Here is a 21,563-nt window from a genome sequence, read left to right as displayed (position 1 = left end):
AAATATTTGCCCTTGCGAGGCTGCCTCAACAACTGAGAATATCTTTTCCCCAATCTGATCAAGACAGTTATGGGAAGAGTAATATAACATACAAGTCACCGAAAGGGGTTACTAATGAGTGGGGAACTGAAAGTTGCTGTGAGTCTGCTACGGGGATCTGCTACGGGGCCATGGATAAGGAAGGTTAAGCATTTTTTGGAAGGAGGGATCATTCAGCGTTTTAGAGGGGGAAAGAAAAAAGAAATAGGAGATGGGGTGAGGAGCCGAGTGGTTCGAACAGAGTGATAAGGGCTACAATTGAGAGACTTTGGAAGCAGCGGCTGAGGAGAAGGGCAACACGCACCCGTGTAAAGGTGGAGACAGCACGCACTCCACAGGAGGAAAGGTGGCAGCCTCATGATGAACGAGGGGAATCTCATGACAAGCTTACAGGCATTACACAAAAATAATAATAATAATAAGAATCTCCACATGAGCCACACCATAGACTTTCCATGACAGGGTTGCCACTAGGGAGACTGACGGATTTTCTCCATGGATGAAGAGGGCATCCATCTGAATGATTTACCAGGGAAAGCACATAGGCCGCACCATTATCCAACAAGATACAACAGCATGCATTCTTGAAGGTAAGTTTTTTTTTAAAATTTCATTTTAATTTAATTTTAATTTATTTCGTTAGTTTAGATGTTTTTATAATTAGTTTAATCAATTCTACATGATAAAGTTCTTATTTTTCATTCGGATTTAGTTTATTGTTGATCTTTCTTCATGATGTGTTTGTGAGTTTCTCTTTTTTTTTTTTTTATTTAATCAATTTTATGTGAAGAAATTATGTTTTTAGTCTACTTTGATTAAATTTAATTCATCTATTTAGTTTCAATACTTTTGTAGTTTTAGATCATTGATAAAATTGATTCTACATTTGAAAGTTCATTCTTCTAGTTTGCTTTCATTTAATTTGGTTCATTTTAATTAGTTTAGGTACTTTTATAATTTTAGTTCATTAATAAAAATTAATCTCATGTTTGAAAGTTCATTTTTTTTAGTTTGCTTTAATTTAATTTGGTTCATTCTATTCAATTTAGGTATTTTTATAATATTAGTTTATTAATAAAATTGATTCTATGTTTGAGAATTCATGTTTTTAGTTTGCCTTGATTTAATTTGGTCTAATTTCAATTTGTGTGTTTTTCGGAGTTTTAGGCAATTAGTTTAAATAATCATGTTAGATAGAGTTCATGTTTTTAATTCTGAATTAGTTTAGTTTTAATCTATCTTTTAGTTCAAGTGTGCTAGTGGCTTTAATTTAATAGTCTAGTTAATCAGGTTAGATAAAATTCATCTTTTTAATTCCGATTTAGTTCAATTTTTTTAGTCTAGATGTGCTTGTGTGTTTAATTGATCTTATATTAGTTCTTGATTGTTATTCTCAATTGATGTGTTCCTTGAATCTTAGTCATTAATACTTGGTGGATATCTCGTCAGCTTATTTGACCTAAGTTTTAATAGTTTATTGCTTTGGTAATCTCTTGTCAAATTTATTTTTCAGAGGCCATCAGAAAATAGTGAAGATTGGCCTTCATTCTCACCACTTTAATTTTCTCGATTGTCAAAAATTCTACTTTGTGATTTTGTTCTCTTTTGTTTTGATTGGTATTTTGTTTCTTATGTTTTGTTGTTTTCAAATTAATTTATTTTATTTTAAAATAAAAATACTTTTCTCAAAAGATCCATTTGAAAAATCTATTTTAAAAATAATTCATTTAGAGTCCTTAGAATCAAAATCTCATTTTCTTAAAGAACATGCAACCATGTTTTGATCGGATTGCATTTTTCTCAGTTTTCAATAAAACTTACAATTTTGAATGGAATACGAATCCAAGCTTGTGATCCCAAATAAATGGGATAATTCTGGGCTATATTTGTGTATATCAATTGCGGAATTAGTGAAACCCCTACATAAGAAAAAATTTCAAAACTCATCTTTGCTTCCACCTTTGCTATTTGATAAAATCATGCCTATTTATTTTTTAAGAATTATATACAAGCTGTAAGTGATCATTGGTGATTTCGTATACTTTGATAATTTTTGCTATGCTAATTAGATAACAAACATGCTAGGATTTCTTTATTTTATTATTTATTATCTAACTCCTCATGTCTTGTGGAAGCACCTTACAAGTTATCTATGTTATCCAGGTATGCCCTCTATCACCGACTTTCTAAATTCTGTGAATATGCTTGTAAGTGTGAACTGCACCTATGTTTGATAGTGCTTGGGTATCTTGATGATATATTGTTTCATTGTTTGATTATTTCTGATAAAGCGCATGCCGGATGATATATTATTTGAACTAACTTTGATGTCTTGTGATGGCGCTTAAGAAGTAGTCCAGGTACACACCTTAAATCTTCTTTATGATTGTGATTAGTTTTCTTGTTAGACATGTTATATTTTTTGAAATCACCTAGCCTACTTGCGTATCAATAATCAACCGAATTAATTGCCACATTTCCCTCAACTTAGTCAGTAGAGACCTTTATAGGGCTCACAAGGGTGCTACCTTTTAGAGGTACCTTCCCAATAGGTAACCTGATCCCCGGACCTAGGCTCGGGTTTTTCAAAGACATGCTTTTCCAAAACTATGGAGTCACTTTTTTAGGGTTTTTTTTTCTTGTTTTATTTTCCCTTTAAAATAAAAATAAAATAAGTGGTAACTCTGACTTTTCCAAAACTATTTTTTCACCTATAAAAGCGAGTCTCGCTAATCAAGTAAGGACGCACGTGAGGAATACAGGTCCACAAGCAACTTCGTGTCTATCAAGGCAGCTAATCTCAGTGATTCAATGGATATTGTCTCAACACTTGAGTATTCTACTGGTGAGACCCTTAAATCTTTTGATCAAATTAATGAAACCATTACTCTATCTACCCTGATGAAATCACACTAGAAATGAAGTTACTGTCAACAATCTGAAGCTGCAAGACTATAGCTAGACACCATCAGGACAAATTAGAAATCAAGATTCAACTCTTAAGGGTCATATTAGAACTCATGTCAAAGTCTATGGCTTATAAGAACACCTGCCACCACTAGCATCCACAGAGCAGACACAATTGCACCTTAGGGTCCACTCTCGCATGGCTTGCATGGCCACTCTCCTTTGCTTTATCTTAAGGCCTGCATGATCATCTCATATTTCTTGATGCATGCTTTCAAAAATTTATTATCAAACATCTAGTTTTCAAATAATTTTAATTTCTTGACTTTTTCCCTAGAAATTTCATGTCACTAAAATTCAATTTTAATTTCCTTTCAACATGCATTCTTTTCATTTTCTTTAATTTTTAATAATTTTATATTTTTCTTGATTTTTTTATAAAACAAATAAATTTTATAATTCTTAAATTAATGGAATTTATATAATTAATACATGCAGAACTAAAATGGGTAGTGGTGAGACCACCCTACATACATGGTGTATTCCTTTGTTAATTGATTTTGGTTACCTTGTTTATTGAATAAATAATTAATTTAGTTTTGCTTTGAGATATACATGAGATATTTTATGCTTATCATTGAGCACTAACCTTGTCTATCATGATAGCACTGAGCTTGTAGCTAAGGTACACCCTAAATCTATCTCGCTTATTCTTTATTATTACGATTCTTAATTCTCAATATCCCTAGATTAATCAATCAATTGTCATAGTTACCTTGACTTAGTTAGTAGAGACCTACTATAGGGCTTAAAGGGGTGCTACGACTTATCATTGTACTTTCCTAATAAGTAACTTGATCCCCGAACTTAGACTCAGGTTTTCTTAGACTTGTTTTTCTTTTTTAAGGAGTCACACTTAGGGTTTTCTTTCTTATTTTGTTTTCCCTTTAAAAATACAATAAAAATAAGTGGCGACTCCAATTTTTTATAAAAATCAAAATTTCACAAATAAAAAACGAGTCTCACCATCGAGTGGGAACACATGTGAAAAATGCGCGTCCACACCTTTATTAAGATGTTCACTATACATGACATAACCCTTTGAGTAGTCAAAATATCTTATAAAGACATTCTTATTTGCTTTAGGGCCTAACTTCCCATATCTGTGAGAAGTGTTATGAACATAACCTGTACAACCCCAAGGTCTCAAATTCTCCAAATTGGGGTTTTGCACCATTCCATAGCTCATATGAAGTTGTAAGGACAAACTTAGAAGGCACTCGATTAAGGATGTAGGCAATAGTTAAAATTGCATCCCCTAAAAAAGATATTGGGGGGTTAGCTTGCACCATCATTGACCTAACCATATCTAGTAAACTATGATTCCTTCTTTCCGCTACACCATTTTGTTATGAAGTGCTAGGAATTGTTTATTACCTATGTATCCCTTTCTCCTCACAGTTTCTGAAACTAATGTGACAAGCATTCACAACCTCTATCAATTCGAAGAATCTTTAAATTCCTCTCTTTCTGATTTGACCCCAAAAGGTCTTCTCTAACTACTCTAGCCATTCTTTCTTTACTTATAAGTCCTAATCTAGCATGCCAATTCAAAGAATCAATAGTATTATCACATGACACATAAGAAGATGAAGGATCTAAATCCAACATAAATAATTGATTAGACAAAAACCTTGTCCATATAGGGTTTTATTTAAATAGATCATTCATTCCTTGACCTAACAAAATGGAATTTGAAACCTAATTCAAGTAGTGCTATTACTGAAGATAGATTACATTATAATGGACACTAGGTACATATAACACATCATGGAGTAATGTATGCCCTAAGCATAATTTGAGTAGGTATGTTCCAACCCCTAAAACATCTTCCCTTGATCCATTACCCACAATAACATAGTGTTTTCCAACAAGTGCCCTTCTACAATCTATGAATCCCACTCGATCCCTTGCTACATGTTTTGTTGCTCCTAAGTCTACAATCCACCCAAGAAGAGAATGAGCAGCTAATACATGTGTACAAACATACGAAAAAGGAAGAGTTAGGATTTGTGTATACCTTCTTTGGATTAATGCATTAATGAGCAAAGTAACCCAATTTTTCACAATTGTAGCATTTCATTTTGGCATTATCCTTATTTTTGCCATGCTTACCTCTCTAGCATTTTTTTTTTTAATTTCCTTTCTTTGGCCCCAAATTTCCAATTGTACCACCACATTTTCCTTATCCTTTATGCTTAGGCTTATTAGCCAATTGTGGCCCTACATGGGCGACAACCCCTAAGCGCTTTGCTTCCAACTCAATGTGGTGAGAAATCTTGGTAAAAGTTGTTATGCATGAGCACAAGTTTCATTTACCCTCATGATTTAGGCAAAGAGTGGATAAAAACTATGACTTGTTGCTCATTAGTTAAGTTATTACTAATTGCATTCAAGTCATCATGAATTAGGGTTAACATTGTCCTCAAATATTCAACCATGTTGTGTTTGGGGTCCATGACATATTGCTCAAACTTTAAGTGAGTGCTCGCAACCTAGTTTCAGATGTCAAAGCATAGGTAATCTTGAGCTTATTCAACATGTTCTGAGCAATAGGAAAATTCTCAAACTTCCCTATTAAGTCATTATGCATGCTACTCAACATAGTAAAACATGCACAACGATATTTTTATTTTATTTTATCCTATGAAGTATAATCTTTTATATCACAGTGGTGTTGTGTTGAATTCCCTTCTTTGGGTTGGATTATGGCAATAGCTAAGGTCTCTAAGACCTCTTGTTCATTTAACAAGTATTGGATTTTTCTATGCCGCATATCATAATTATTGCCACCTAATTTTTCTCCTTTTGTCAAATCAGTAACAAGGTTCTTGGTGGCCATTTCACTACATTTATTACACAAAGTATGATATTAGCATACATTTCTCAATTTCAAATTAGCTTATGATATTCTTGTTAACATAATGAGATCGAAAATTTCGCAATGCTTATAATCATCTCTCACTAAATGTGAACTAGAACATTATAAATAATTTATTTTTTATTTTAAAAAAAATTGAACAAAAACAATCCACATAAAACATTAATATTCAAATAAAAATTGTATGTATAAAAACAATCCATAAATTCAAGAACCCTATTTCCCAAAATCTTTTAATGAATAGGCTAGCCCTTTAGGCTAAACTTCATTTCTAGGCAGTCCATTTTAATTTGTATATGTTTGCTTAGGCCTGCATTTTTGGATTAAACGTGCACTTCCAAGCAATTCATTCTTGTGTTTGAATGCTTAGGCCTACAGTTTTGGATTGAACTTGAATTTCTAACTAGATTATTTATTATTATTATTATTATTATTATTATTATTATTATAAATAATAAAAAAATTCAATTAATGAAAATGAATATCCATTTATTTCAAATAAATAAAAATGGAGACGAAAACAAACATAATATGGATTTGATACCAATGAAAAATTAAAGCCATAACTATAGTCCAAATAAATACTCGTGGAAGATCTTTGTAGCTTGAATTACAATCTCTAATAATGGTAATTTCTTTCTTCAAAGAAACTACTAGAATTTCTTATTACTTCACCCTTCATGTTCTAGGTGTAAATGTCCACCAGGATAAACTTGATCACGAGATAAATAGAAGAGAGATAGAGAGGCTCAAACCTTATGGAGCAAAGATTGATGCACTCATCAACGAATCTACTATTTATAGGCCACCTTATTAGTAAAAGAATGGGATTCCAAACTGAATGGATAATTATCTTCATTATGTTTTTTACCAATATAATTCAAAAATAAATTTTGAATTTAATGGTATCTTATCTACTTATTTATCCTCATTTTTATTTATCCCATTTGTGGACTATGAATTTAAAAAAGAAAAATATTTAAATTCTAACAATTCATAAATAAACACTTCAAATTATTGAACTCAAGAAAATTTTATTTTCCTACATTTCTTTTGCTTTCTTTTTTCTCTTTTTATTTCATTTCCCTCATACTTTCCATTAAATTTTCCATGCTCCAAACATAGCTTAAAAAAAAAGTAAATAGAGAATAATGATTGAAGAAAAAAAACCAAGATAATGGGCCAACTATCATGAAGTCATAGAAGAAATTGCATTCTCAAATCACCTAAATAAAAGTCAAAACTTCCGTTATGTTATAGAACTAAGATTGAGAAAAAAATTAATTACCCCAAAAACATAGATTTCATGGGCCCATTAAAACAATGATCATAAATCAACAAAACTTATTCATGAAAAAAAAACTTTATTACTAATGACTGAAGACGCTCATGGCTTCATCAAATACAATCACCATGGAGCTGTATAGAATCCCAAAAAGTTGATTAATTCTTAATCAAAATTCTACAATAAAGAAACATAATTCAAAAGGAACTATTGAATTTAGGTAAAGAAATTTGATATTCCCATAAAACATAAGACTTTAATTGTAATTTTTTAAAAAAAAATAGAAATTAAAAAAAAAAAAAGGATTTAGCTTTTGTAATGCCCAATTGTCCATTGTTGCTTTGTAATACTAGTGTTGTATTGTATATTATATTTATTTATAATTATGCTTTAGTTATGAATAATATATAATTATAGTTAGCATTTAATATTTTTGTCTATTTTTTTCAAAAACTATCTATCATTTCAAGGTACTTGTCCAAAAAATATTACTATATATGCAATATGTATAATAAATAAGATTTTAAAATGTTTGAGCTTTTCTTTCCACAAGAATTTCCCCCAAAAAGAGTGTCAAACATTACTTGCAATAATAATATTATAAATGTTATCTAATAACAAAACATTAGCTGATATAGCACACTTCCACATATTGATTATGGTATTGTCATTACATTAATACTTATAGTGTTTTTTTTTAAGTTTTAGCTAATATAGCACACATCCAGATATTGGTTACAACATTGTCATCATTACATTAAAACTTATAATGGTTCTTGTAGACATTAAAATTTTTAGTGAAATAAATTATCACTAAATTGGTGTTCAAAAAAAAAAAAAAAATGTGACTCTCCAATTCTAAAAAATTAGGATTGACATGTGATTGTTCCTACACACATTTGACATGTGACATATGTTAAAAATGTTACACATTATGAAATTTGGAAGACTACAAAATTTAGTCTTCCAAATAAAATTAAATCTTGGAATTGTAGTCAAAAGAGAATTAAAATAGAATATTCTATTGTTGACAAATTCTTAAAGGAAATAAATATTTCAACTAAAGTCAAAAGAGAATAAAGAATAAATAAATATTCTCTTGTTGGAAAATTTCCTTAATGAAAAAGACAAGTTGCTAAAATCAAACAACTAAATATTATGGAATTCCAAAATTTAATTCCTTGATTTCACCTATAAATAGAGGTGATTTCCTTCAATATGGGGACTTCTTGGAATCGGTAAAAAATGACTCTACACAGGAAAAGAGGCTTCACAAAGTCTCCCTACAAGTCCAAGTAACGATAGAATTTTTACACATGTGATATTCACCGTCAATGAGTTCATTTGGGAATAATCCACTTGTGGCCCTCGATTGATATTCCAAATCAAGAAAATGTCATCGCCATCTTTCAAATTGTGATCAAGATAAAAGAATCATAGAGTTATATTCTTTTGGAAAAGAATATTACTATGAAGATTGTACCCACAATTTAATAATTTTAATAAAATATTTTATTTGTATTATTTTTCCTATTGTTTTGCTTAGATTGCAGAACCATTCGTGAAATCACCTTAGATTTTAATAATGATTTGAAGATGAGGCAAAGATGCCAAACATTTCAAATATTAAATTAATATACATATTGCATATATAGAATCATTTTTTGTACAATAAATATTTTTGAAATGAGATGCCACCTAACCTTTCTATTGATAGATGTATTTTTCTTATTTAGCAATTAATGATTATATATTAGAATTATATAATAAAGATAATTATTATTATTATATTATAGAGGATACATCATGTGATCAATAGTGATTTATTTATGATAATTATTTTAGGTAATAAATTTTTATACAACATGTATTGTTTGTAAATGGTGTTTGTGAGATGAATACTTCTGGAAGAAAAGCCAAAAAAAAGTGGACAACTACTATAAATATTAATCTAATGACTATCACAATTATTATATGGATGTTTCCCTAATAATTAATAGTTACTATTTTGCAGTATGTGTATATATGTATGCATGTATTACACATATAATATATTATAAATAATGAAAAGAAAAAAAAAGACAAATTTTTAGTCTTTTTATCACATATAGTGTTTATGCTATTACCTATTTTATATCTATGCTATTACTTATTTTATATCTATTCTAAGGATTTTTGGTCAAATAATTACGCTTAAAAAAAGAATGTTTGGTTGAAAGGAAAACGTAGATAAAAAGTAATAATATCATTATATTATGATTATTACTTAATAATGATACTATTATCACAATGAATATAACATAGATTCAATAGGATAAAATAAGATATTTAAAAAATATAGATATTTTTTATATTATTTTCATGCGATATTATATAATATTTGAGGATATTATGCATAAATGAGATATATTATATTAGTATTTGATTTGTCGAAGAAATTCAAATGAAACAACCATATTTCATCCTAATAGTTAGTACATTTTAAAATATATATATATATATATATATATATATATATATATATATATATATATATATATATATATATATATATATATATATAATATATATTACTTTTCAAGATTTTGTACTAAAAGAAAAAAAACAAAGTATGAAATCTCTATCATGTTCAGTATTATTTGGAGTTGTCTATGTGCATATAATTTTAAGAAAATAATTTTTAAATAAAAAATATATTACTTTTCAATGAGTTTGTTTTATAACTTGACTAACGTAAAAAATTAAAACAAAAAAGTCAAAATGAACAAATGGAAAAAAAAAATGATGGATAAGTTATCTCATCATTTAACAAACATAGAATAAATAGTTTTCTCTCTCCTTTTATCTTGCCTCATGTTATATCTATGAATCAAACTATCAATAATAGTTATATATATATATATATATATATATATATATATATATATATATATATATATATATATATATATCTACACACACACAACAAAGAACCATTAGGAAAAAATGTAATACAACTCTAATACATTGTATTCAGTTTGATAATTATATTATACTTAAGTTTAATTTATTGAATAATTCAAACAAAGAAAATTTTGTGTTTCAGTGTTTAGTATTTATTAAAATAAGAAATATCAAAGTTCAGTGTTAAAAAAATTGTAATATCTTTCATGTTCATTATTATTTGGAATTTTTTCTCTCATAACTTATATTTAAATACATGAATTTTTTATTGATTAAATTAAATATTTAAAGTTATATAAATGAGAAAATTTATTTCAATTTATTTGTACATTAGAACTAAAATTTCTAAATATGAAAATAAATGGTTCACATATTATATTATAAACATTGTATTTTATTCATAAATTCACATTTCAAATCCTAGAGCTTTTAACTAATCTTTTGTTATTATAATTAAATCATAGTTTTAAATTTAGAATGTAACAATAGAAATTGTAAAAATTTTATCATTTAAAATTTTTACATACTTTATATAAAAGATGAATAAAATTGGAGATTCATGTAGGAAAAAAAATTATGGAGCTCAAAATTATTTTTTATTTTCCTTCTTTTTATCTTCCCCTTCTTATTTCCTTCTTATACTTTCTTCAAACTTTCCATGATCCAAACATAGCTTTAAAAAGGTCAAATAGAGGATAGTGATTGAAGGAAAAAAAAACATACATAATGACCCAATCATCACATAGCCATAGTAAAAATTGCATTCTCAAACTACCAAAATAAAATAAAAACTTGTATAATGTTATACAATTAAGATTGAGAAAAAAAATGATGATTACATCAAAAATATAAAAACAATGATCATATATCCACAAATCTTATTCATGAAAAAAAAAAAAAAATTGGATACAATCACCATGGAGCCATAGAGAATCTAAAAAAGTTTGTACTTGATCAAAATTCTACAATCAAGAAACATAATTCAAAAAAAAATTATTGAAATTAATTGTAATTTTTTTTTAAATAGAAATTTAAATATAACATAAATGGGTTTAGCTTTCATTATGACTTGGAAGCAAAATCTAGAATTCAAAGTTTTCTTATAAGACAATTGTCCCATTATTAGTAAATTGATTCCTTATAAGACAACTATCCCAAAAGAATATCACTTAAGGTGAGATGGGTGTTAGGGGTATTAGTTTGAGCTTTTAGATCAAATAAGTAATCTCAATTGATCATAAAGATTGTATGATGATCAAAGTTTTTAGTCATAATTAAGAATGTGGATATTCTTGCTTACAGAAAATGAAGCACAAAAAAAAAGACAATCACCCAAGTTTTTAGACTTATAAATGAGAATGAACATTATGCTTGCGCAAGAAGGTGGTATCCATTGTTGGTTTGTTATATTTGGTGTTGTATTGTTGTATTACATAATATATTTATTTTATAATTATGTTTATGCTATGTATAATATATAATTATAGTTAGTATTTATTATTTTTTATCTATTGTTTTCAAAAACTATGTTTATCATTTTAAGGTATTTGTTGACTAAAAAATATTACCATATATGTTATATGTATAATAAATAAAAGTTTCAAATGTTTGATCTTTTTTCTCCAAAAAGAGTGTTAAACATTTTTGCTATAAATGCTATCTAATTACAAAACATTGGCTAATATAGCACACACACATCCACATGTTGATTATGGTATTGTCATTACATTAAGTAAATATTTATAGTGGTTAAAAATAATAATGAGTATTAGCTAATATAGCACACACCCATATATTGGTTATGGTATTGTCATCATTACATTAATACTTATAATGGTTGTTCACCCGTGATTTTAATAATGCTTTGAAGATGAGTTCTTTTTTTTTTTTTTTCTTAGGGGGGTAAATATGCCAACATATTGCATATATAGAATCGCTTTTTGTACAATAAATACTTTTAAAATGAGAGGCCACCATACCTTTGTATTGATAGAAGTATTTTTTTATTTAGCAACATGTTAGAATTATATAACAAGGATTATTATTATATTATTGAGGATACATTACATGATAACTAATTGTGGTTTTTTATGATAATTATTTCTAGTGATACATATTTATACAATATTTGTTATTTGTAAATAATGTTTGGGAGATGAATATTTTTAGAAGAAATGGCAAACAAAAAAGGTGGACAACTACTATAAATATTAATATAATGACAACACCATAATTATTATATGGATGTTCCCATAATAATTCATACTTACTATTTTACAATATGCGTACATCCATACATACATATAAATACATACATACATATGGAGATGATATTTCAAGAGATATGTTATATTATATTATGTTTATATTTAATTTGTGAAATAAATAAATAAAATATGGAATATATATATATATATATATATATATACACACATATATATTAATTATTTTCAATGTTTAAAATAAACATTGTATCACATTCCAATATTTTTTTATTTAAAAAAATGAAATTTCTCTTGTGCTTAACAATATTCATGATCAAAATATTTAAAATTTATGAATAAAATATTTTTATTTTATTTTACTTAATATATATATATGTGTGTGTGTGTGTGTGTGTGTGTGTGTGTGTGTGTGTGTGTGTGTGTGTGTGTGTGTGTCATTATTAATATTATTTTATAAATATTTTTTTTTAGTTTTTCTTTTTAACCATAAATTTAATTTATAATACAAAAAAATTATTTTGAAAATGAGTAAATTAAAAAATAAAAATAAAAATTAGTAAAAGAATGAATTTATGATACATGGGATTAACATATCCCATGTAGAAGGAATAATAATAATAATTTTAAAAAAGGGAAAATATGTCTCACCACTATCCTGTCTTAGGTTTGATTGAACATAAGATAAGATGAGTGACGAGATAACTTATGCTATCTCATAGCCAACGAACATGAGATAGGATATATATCCTCTCTCTTATCCTATCCCATGCTGTATCCAAAAAATCAAATATGATCATAGTGATATGGTATTACCTATTTTATATCTATATTAATGATTATTTGTCAAATAATCGTGTTTAAAAGAAGAATGTTGAGGAAGTTCTATATATAGATAATAATGGCTATTATAAATACTTCAATATAATGAACATTCGAAAACAATATAACACATCTTTGAGACAAAGCAACAATGGATCTAATCTTGTTGAGGAAGTTCCCAGCTCTCATTCTCATTGTTGTGATCATATCTCTATGTGCTTCAACTGGTTTCAGCGTGGATGCCCATGTCTACATGACTAACAATCTAGGTGATAACACCATCATCTATCTTCATTGTTTAAAGAATGGTGAGGAGATGGGACATCAACAAATTCCCTACTACTGGACATGTCAATGGAAGTTTAGAATAATATCTCCTGGACAACTACTATGTGACGCTAATGTACAAGGAGCCAAGCAATTGCAATTTATGGCCTTCGATGCGTTTAAAAATACATGTAGAGGTGATTGTCACTGGAATTTTACCCAACATGGAGTTTTTCAAAATCTTAATGGAGAGTGGAAACTTCAATATAAGTGGCCCCATTGAGGTTGATATATATTGCTAGGGTTTTGAGGGATGGATGATGAATATCTCTTATGAATATGAACTTATGTTAAATAAATAAATCAAGTTTCATTATGTTTCAGAAATTAGTAAATCCAATTCTTCATTCTCTTATGATAATGATATTATGATTATGTAATAATCATAATATAAGTTTATTCTTTATTTTTTTGTGTTGTTTACATATATATAATATATATCATAAGAAATATAATATTATTCATTAGGCTATTATTCTTCGCATTTTGCGCTATCTTTGGGGTATTCTTTGTCAGAGTATTGTATTTCCTTTTACTTCCTCTTTAGAGCTTTGTGCATACTTTGATGTTGATTAGGTTGGTGACCCAACTGATCTTGAGAGTCTATTACTGGTTTTTGCATCTTCCTAGGTAGATCTCTTATTTTGTGGAAGAGTAAAAAACAAAAACTTGTCTCTTGATTTTCCACTGAGGTTGAGTACCGTGTTATGCTAACTACTAGAAATGAGATTGTCTGGTTACGTTGGTTATTAACATATATGGGCGTACCTATTACTACTCCCACTCTTCTTTACTGTGACAATAAAAGTGTCATTCAGATTGCTTGCAATTCAGTTTTTCATGAACGAATCAAACGCATTGATATTAATTATCATAGTACTTGGCAAAAACTCCAATGTGGGATGAAAATTAATATCTTATAGAAACAGTGGATGCTCAAGTGCTCGAGGCCCTAAAGCGATGGTTAAGTGCACTTGAGTGCTCATGCCTCTTCTATTGAGATTTGGAAGATACTTGTAAGAATTTCATGCAAATCTTATTTTGAAACCTTGTGATATTGAACCTTTTCGGCATATTGGCCTACAAATACCTCATTATAACCCTTTTAGGTAAGAGATCTTAATATTTTTGGAGAGGATTTCATTGAGGAGAAAGTCTAACGAGTCATACTATTCTCAATCTCTCATTCAAAGGATTCAAGCATTGAATCATAGATTGAAGAATTTCATCCCTTCAACGAGGCTAAAGTGCATTCATTAGAGCAATTGGAGGTTACTACGTTGTGAACGTGGATCAAGTTACAAGTACAAGAGAGTAAGTCTTAGGGTAAAGTGATCGGGTAAATCTATATAACTTGATCTCATATAGTGGATTTAGATTAGCAATCTTAGAGTTCGTGGTTTTTTATCTCCACAGTTAGTGTGGGGGAAGGGGGGTTTGCACGTAAAAATCATTGTGCCTCATTACATATCTTTATTATCTTTTGCTTGCATTACCTATTGTTAAAAGAATCGATCATCCTTGACTTCTTGTAAGGAATATAACATATAAATCTTTATTTAAAAATTTTAAATTACACTCATTCCCCCCCTCTAGGTGTAACCATACTAGACTTTGGTTTTCAAAATATGTATGTATGTTATTATTATTTAGAGATGTCTTTCTACATGTAATTTAATTTTTAACTAGTAATTTTTATTTCACTTTAATGATATAGATATTTAAAATTTTATAAATACAAATTATTACACTTTCAAACCAAAATTTTAATATTTTTATATCAAAATATTTTTTTTTTGTTACATGACTAACAAAAAATGAAATAAATAAAAAAGAACAAATGACAAATGAGAGAATCATTTAACCAAACCTAGAATGGGCAATCTTGTCTACTTTTTATCTTATCTCATATTGTGTTTGTGAATCAAACTATCAATAATATAAACAATACTTTCAAAACCTAATTCTTGGTAAATCAAAATATATATGATTATCTAATTTTAGTTATAAATTTATAGCTTTTATTAAGTTTCCTCAAAAAAGAATTTACTCAAGTAAAATTATCGAAGAGAAAAATATCCAAAGAAATTATTTTGAGTATTAGCAACATAAAAATAACAAAAACCACTTTTTATATTAAATTCTAAAGCTTTTAAAAATGGTATGTTTCTCATACTTAGTGAAATTTCCACATAGCTAAAACAATGTATTGAGTATATCCAAAAACCCTTAATTCATTGGACTATGTTATCCAAACTTTTAAACGAAATAAAATTGTAAAATGAAGTATTATACTATTTTTATTATTTGGGAATATATGTTTAATAATAACTAAAAAAATCATAATTGTTATCTGTACATTAGAACTAAAATTCCTAAATGTGGAAACAAATGGTTAGCATATTATATTTTAAATATTGTATTTTATTCATAAGTAAACACTTTAAATCCTAGAACTTTGAACTAATTTTTTTGTTATTATAATTAAACCATAGTTTCTAAATTTGGGAAATGATAATAGAAATTATAAAACTTTAATCATTTTAAAATTTTACATTTTTGTATGAAAGAGGAATAAAATTGTAGATTCATGGAGGAAAAATAATTATTGAACACAAAATTGTTTCTATTTTCCTTTCTTTTTTTCCCCCTTGTTTCCTTTTCCTTGTACTTTCCTTTAAACTTTCCATGATTAAAACATAAATTTAAAAAATAAAAATAAATAAAAATATAGGATAATGATTAAAGGAAAAAAAACAAAATGAGATAATAGTAGAGCCATCATGAAGTCATAGAAGAAATTGCATTCTCAAACCACCAAAATAAAGTCAAAACTTGTGTAATGTTGTTATACAACTAAGATTGAGAAAAAAATTGATTACACAAAAAACATAAATTTCATGGGCCAATTAAAGCAATGATCATAAATCCACAAATCTTATTCTTAAAAAAGAAAGAAAAAAAAAATATTACTAGTGACTATAGATGCTCATGGCTTCATTGGATATAATCACCATGGAGTTGTACAAAATCCCAAAAAGTTGGTTCTTGATCAAAATTCTACAATCAAGAACATAATTCAAAATGAATTATTGAATTTAGGTAAAGAAATATGAGATTACCATAAAATAGAAGATTTTAATTGTAATTTTAAAAAAATAGAAATTAGAATATATTATAAATGAGTTTTTTAATAATGATTTCAAGATGAGTTTTTTTTTTGGGCAAAAATGTCAAACATTTGAAATATTAAATTAATATACATATTACATATATAGAATCATTTTTTTGTTCAGTAAATGCTTTTGAAATGAGATGCCACCTAACCTTTCTATTGATGGATGTATTTTCTTATTTAGCAATGAATGTTTACATATTAGAATTATATAATAAAGATAATTATTATTATTATATTATTGAGGATACCTCATGTGATTAATAGTGATTTATTTATGATAATTATTTTAGGTAATAAATTTTTATACAACATGTATTGTTTGTAAATGGTGTTTGTGAGATGCATACTTTTGGAAGAAAAGCCAAAAAAAAAAAGAAAGATGAACAACTACTATAAATATTAATCTAATGACTGTCACAAGTATTATATGGATGTTTCCCTAATAATTAATAGTTACTATTTTGCAATATGTGTGTATAAATGTATGCATGTACTACACATATCATATATTATAAATAATGAAAAGAAAAAAAAAAAAGACGCATGTTTTAGTCTTTTTATCACATATAGTGTTTATAGTATTAACTATTTTATATCTATTCTAATAATTTTTTGTCAAATAATCATGCTTAAAAGAAGAATGTATGGTTGAAAGGAAAACGTAGATAAATAATAATAATATCATTATATCATGATTATTACATAATAGTAATACTATTGCCAAAATGAATATAACATAAATGCAATAGGATAGAATAAGATATGTAAAAGATATAGATTTTTTTTTTTTATATTCAATGTGATAGTATATAATATTTGAGGATATTATGCATAAATGAGATATATTATATTCATGTTTGATTTATCGAAAAAAAAAATCAAATGGAATAACCACATTCCATCCTAATAGTTAGTACATTTTTAAAAAATAAAAAATATATTATTTTTCAAGATTTTGTATTAAAAAAAATGAAATCTCTATCATGTTTAGCATTATTTGGAGTTGTCCATCTGCATGTGATTTTAAGTAAATAATTTTTAAATAAAAATATATTACTTTTCAATGAGTTTGTTTTATAACTTGACTAACATAAAAAATTAAAAGAAAAAAAGTTAAAAATGAACAAATGAAAAAAAAAAAAACAAAATGATGGATAAGTTATCTCATCATTTAACAAACATAGAATAAATAGTTTTCTCTCTCCTTTTATCTTACCTCATGTTATATCTATAAATCAAACTATCAATAATAGTTATATATATACACAGACACAATAAAGAACCATTGGGAAAAAAATGTAATACAACTCTAATGCATTGTATTCAATTGGATGTATTATATCATACTTAAGTTTAATTTATAGAATAATTCAAACAAAGAATTTTTTTGTATTTTAATGCTTAGTATTTGTTAAAATAAGAAATATCAAATTTCAATGTTAAAAAAATTATAATTTTTTTCATGTTCATTATTATTTGGAATTTCTCTCATAATTTACATTTAAATAAATGATTTTTTTATTGATAAAATATTTAAAGTTCTATAGATAAGAAATTTTATCTCAATTTATCCATACATCAAAATTAAGATTTCTAAATATGAAAATGAATGGTTAGCATATTATATTATAAACATTGTATTTTATTCATAAATTCACATTTCAAATCCTAGAACTTTGAGTTAATCATCTCTTATTATAATTAAACCATAGTTTTAAATTTAGGATGTGACAATAGAAATTGTAAAAATTTAATCATTTAAAAATTTTACATACTTTGTATAAAAGAGGAATAAAATTGGAGATTCATGTAGGAAAATAATTACAGAGCTCAAAATTATTTTTTATTTTCCCACACTCCCCATCCCCCCCTCTCCACCTTTTTTCCCCCTTCTTATTTCCTTTTCCTTAACTTTCCTTCAAACTTTCCATGATCCAAACATAGCTTAAAAAATGGTGAAATAGAGGATAATGATTAAAGGCAAAAAAATAAATAAAAACCATACATAATAGCCCAATCATCACAAAGCCACGTAAAAAATTGCATTTCGAACCACCAAATAAAATCAAAACTTGTATAATATTATATAACTAAGATTGAGAAAAAGAAAAATTGATTATACAAAAGCATAAAAGCAATGATCATATATCCACAAATCTTATTCATGAAAAAAAAAAACCCTTTATTACTAGTAATTGTAGATGCTCTTGGCTTTATCGGATATAATTACCATGAAGCCGTAGAGAATCCCAAAAAGTTTGTACTTGATCAAAATTCTATAATCGAGAAACATAATTCAAAAGGAATTATTGAATTTAGGTAAAGAAATCATAGATTATCATAAAATAGAATACTTTAATTGTAATTTTTTAAAAATAAAAAGTTAAATATAACATAAACGGATTTAACTTTCATTATGCCCTAGAAGAAAAATCTAGAATTCAATTTTTTCTTATAAAACAATTGTCCCATTATTAGCAAATGGATTCACTAAAAGACAATTGTCCCAAAAGAATATTGCTTAAGGTGAGATGCGTGTTAGGGGTATTCGTTTGGGCTTTTAGATCAAATAAATCCTCTCAATTGACCATAAAGATTCTACAATGATCAAAGTTTTTAGTCATAATTAAATTTATTTAGCAACATGTTAGAATTATATAACAAAGATAATTATTATTATTATTATTATTATTATTATTATTATATTATAGAGGATACATTACATGATAATTAATAGTGACTTTTTATGATAATTATTTCTAGTAATGCATTTTTATACAATATTTGTTATTTGTAAATAATGTTTGGGAGATGAATATTTTTAGAAGAAATGACATACAGAAAGGTGGACAATTACTATAAAAACTAATCTAATGACAATACCATAATTATTATATGGATGTTCCCATAATAATTCATACTTACTATTTTCCAATATGCGTATATACATACATACATACAATTACATACGTACATATGGAGACGATATTTTAAGAGATATGTTATATTATATTATGTTTACATTTAATTTGTGAAATGAATAAAAAAAAATGTATATTATTTGTAATGTTTAAAATAAAAATTGTATCACATTCAAATATTTTTTTATCTAAAAAAAATGAAATTTCTCTTGTGCTTAACAATATTCATAATTAAAATATTTAAACCTTATAATTTTTTTATTGTTTCTTTTTTAACCACAAATTTAATTTACAATTAAAAAAATTATTTTGAAAATGAGTATTAAAAAATAAAAAATTACTAAAAGAATAAATTTATGATACATGGGATTAACATATCTCATGTAGAAGGAATTAAAAAAAAAAAAAGGAAAATATGTCCCACCACTATCCTATCTTACGTTTTATTGAACATAGGATAAGATGAGTGATAGGATTATCCTATTCCATAACCAACGAACATGGGATAGGATATAATATCCTCTTAGTTATCATATCCCATGTTATATCAAACCAACCAAATTAATATGATTATAGTGTATATGCTATTACCTATTTTATATTTGTACTAATAATTTTTGGTCAAATAATAATGCTTAAAAGAAGAATGTTGAGAAAATTCTATACATAGATAATAAATGGCTATTATAAATACTTCAATATAATGAACATTCAGAAACAATTTAACACAACTTTGAGAAAAAGCAACAATGGATCTGACCTTGTTGAGGAAGTTCCAAGGTTTCATTCTCATTGTTGTGATCATATCTCTATGTGCTTCCACCGGTTTCAGCTTAAATGCCCATGTCTACATGACTAACAATCTAGGTGTTGGCACCATCATCTATCTTCATTGTTTAAAGAATTCTGAGGAGATGGGACATCAACAAATTCCCTATAATTGGACATGCCAATGGAAGTTCAAATTATCGTCTGCTACAACACTACTATGTGAGGCTAATCTACAAGGAGCCAAGCAACTGCAATTTGAGGCCTTCAACACATATAATAATACATGCCTAGCTGATTGCCATTGGAATTTTACCCAACATGGAGTTTTTCAAAATCTTAATGGAGAGTGGAAACTGCAATATAATTGGCCCCATTGAGGTTGATATATATTGATAGGGTTTTGAGAGATAGATGATGAATATCTCTTATGAACTTATGTTAAATAAATAAATAAATAAATCAATCGGGTTTCATTGTGTTTTAGAAATTAGTAAATCCAATTCTTCATTTATATATATATATATATAAATATATCATATTTATTATAAAAAACAAAAAAATAAAGAATAAAATTATATTATTATTATTACATAATCACAATATCACTATCATAAGAAATATAATATATATGCAATAGGAGAAGATAAGATATATGGAATATAGATTTTTAGGATATTATTTTCACACCATATCATATAATATTTGGAGATATAAGGAATAATGAGATATGTTATATTGTATCAATGTTGGATTTGTCAAAGGAATAGAAATGAAACAAATATATTTCATCTTCATAGTTCATGTTTTTTTAAAAGAAAAATTATATTACTTTTCTAGAGTTGGTATTATGAAATTTTTTTAGAACTTTGAGTCTTGTTTGTATGTTTTCAATTTTGTTCCAATTAATGTTTGACCATAGAAGTCTTTTTAAATATGACTTACTCTCCATTGAAGATCAACAGTCTTGTTTATCCAATCGAGAAGTCACAGGTATGTTTAAAAGGTTTAACTTGTGCCAAGTTAGGCCTCTAAGAGGTATAAAGAAGAATAACACATTTTCTTTAAAATGAAAATTAATATTTTATAGAAAATAGTGGATGCTCGAGCGGGCAACAATGCTCAAGCGCTAGGATGGCTTACGCGCTTAGCACCACTCAAGTGCTCGAGGCGCTTAAGTGATGGTTAATTGCGCTTGAGTGCTCATACC

The sequence above is a fragment of the Vitis riparia genome, chromosome 10, assembly GCF_004353265.1.
Source record: "Vitis riparia cultivar Riparia Gloire de Montpellier isolate 1030 chromosome 10, EGFV_Vit.rip_1.0, whole genome shotgun sequence".
Classification (NCBI taxonomy): Eukaryota; Viridiplantae; Streptophyta; class Magnoliopsida; order Vitales; family Vitaceae; genus Vitis; species Vitis riparia.
Note: the sequence above shows the minus strand (reverse complement) of the source record.